Genomic DNA, 1,897 nt, shown 5'->3' on the forward strand with positions numbered 1-1,897 from the left:
GCCTCCGGAAACCCCTCCCTAACCCTAGCCGGGGGACTCGGATGGAACCTTGCTTTCCGGGGTGGAAACGAGATCATCACAGACCTGGCGGACGTCCACGCCCAACCCCAGAGTCCCAGACGGGTGGTCTCTAGCACCAGTACAATTGCCTGAAATGATTATCTTAGCCATTTGGATTCAAGTGTGCGCTGCAAGCTCTGGGCCTGGCGGGGACCTGCAACTTACCCGGAGCGTGAGCCACGTCTCACTGACCTCAGCGGGCTGCACCCCGCGGAACCCCACCCGGAGGACGCCAGGGTCAGCATCCGTCCAACCTAATCGTCCTTGTCCGCTGGCAGCCAGGGTTTAGAATCCCATCACAGCTGTGCCGCGGGGAGCACGCGCATCGCGGGGGAGGCTGGGGAGAAGCAACCAACCAATACAGAAAGTTTTCACAAATAGAAACCCAAGCCCTGACAGTTTCTACGGCCGAATGCATCACGTCCCACACCACCCCCCAGGGAGTTTCAGCGCGCTCCAGCAGCGCCCCCATCGTCTGTTGGGGAAAGAATCTCCCAGTTACCTGCCGGGTAACAACACACAGGTGAGCCAGTCCTGGCTGGCTTAGAAGAGGCCCTTCTGCTCGGTAAAACCAAACCCGCACCGCACTCCTTTTAGGTTCTTTGGCTTTGCCCTGTGTCAGTTCCAGGTTGTGTAACCACGTCGCAGGTGTTTGGGGCTATATTGCCGGGTGTCTCTTCGGAACACCCCCCCTCCTAGGTGCAGTCTGGCATGGAGTAGTTAAGGGGCAGCGCCGCGTAGACGTGGCTTCTTGGATGAAGCCCTAAGTGAGAATCAGGATCACGAGCCAAATGAGTGCGTGCTATCAATTACCCGCTTCCTTTGAGGAGGTGGCCTGAGTGGTAGAGAAACCGCCTGCCAATGTAGGAGATATAAGAGACCCGGTTGGATCCTTGCGTTGGGAAGATCCCCTGGAGGAGGCGATGCCAACCCACTCCAGTATTCCTGCCTGGCGAATCCCATGGACAGAGGAGGCTGGCGGGCTACAGTTCATAGGGTTAGGAAGACTCCTATACGACCGAAGCTTCTTAGCACACACTGCATTCTTGCTGAGCCTAGATTGGCCTGACCTGAAAGAACTCTGGAGGCTTGGTGGTCTGTCCCAGGAACTCAAGTCCACTGAAGGCCGGCTGGGAACAGTTTGCATTAAATTAAATCAAGAAGGAAAAGGGTATGGGGTGCATACTAACATCTGAGTTTCTGGTATGCAGCAGGCACTTTTCCTAATTATTTTCAGCAATCCTAGCAACATCCCTGAGAAAAATCATTTGTTCCCTTTTCACAGAGGAGGGATCTGTGGCTAAGCTAGGTTAAGTTACTTGCCCAGGGTCACACAGCTAGGAAGTAGCAGAGTCAGGCTTTGAAGGCAGGTATCTAACGTTAAACTGTGTATCCAGTTGCCAGCCAGTCACTAGCAAGACACAGAAGAATGAAATGAAGGAGGCCAATGTCATGCAAAGTAAATCAGAGAGTCTACTAGTCAAAAAAACAAAGCAAAAAACAAGTAAACAAACTGAGTCGGTGGTAGACTGCACAGAGTCCCAGGTTAGGATAGTGTTCTTGTAGGGAGACTAGGAGATTTTAGACCAAGATGGTATGGTTTGGTCAGTTCCCTCTGAAGCCACTTTGAAATCATCTTTACTAACAGGTAGAGAGGTATATCAGAGAAGGCTATGACACCCAACTCCAGTACTCTTGCCTGGAAAATCCCATGGACGGAGGAGCCTGGAAGGCTGCAGTCCATGGGGTCACTAAGAGTCAGACACGACTGAGCGACTTCACTTTCATGCATTGGAGAAGGAAATGGCAACCCACTCCAGTGTTCTTGCCTGGAGAA

General features: G+C 52.7%; 1 protein-coding gene across 3 annotated transcripts in view; it reads right to left on the reverse strand.

The window, feature by feature from the left end:
* KIAA0226L (KIAA0226-like ortholog) overlaps nt 1–1,897 on the reverse strand; it is a 42,460-nt gene that overhangs the window by 39,129 nt on the left and 1,434 nt on the right. Inside the window, exon 1 of one of the 3 annotated variants that reach the window (XM_010854640.1) lies at nt 253–395. The exons of 1 other annotated variant lie outside the window; for it this stretch is intronic. The gene's annotated coding sequence lies outside the window, so the exon portion shown is untranslated. Of the gene's footprint in view, nt 1–225; nt 396–1,897 lie in introns of those variants that run through there. One more of the 3 variants, XM_010854636.1, reaches the window with a different exon arrangement.

The sequence above is a fragment of the Bison bison genome, unplaced genomic scaffold (genome assembly GCF_000754665.1).
Source record: "Bison bison bison isolate TAMUID 2011002044 unplaced genomic scaffold, Bison_UMD1.0 scf7180017864345, whole genome shotgun sequence".
In the NCBI taxonomy this organism is placed as follows: domain Eukaryota; kingdom Metazoa; phylum Chordata; class Mammalia; order Artiodactyla; family Bovidae; genus Bison; species Bison bison.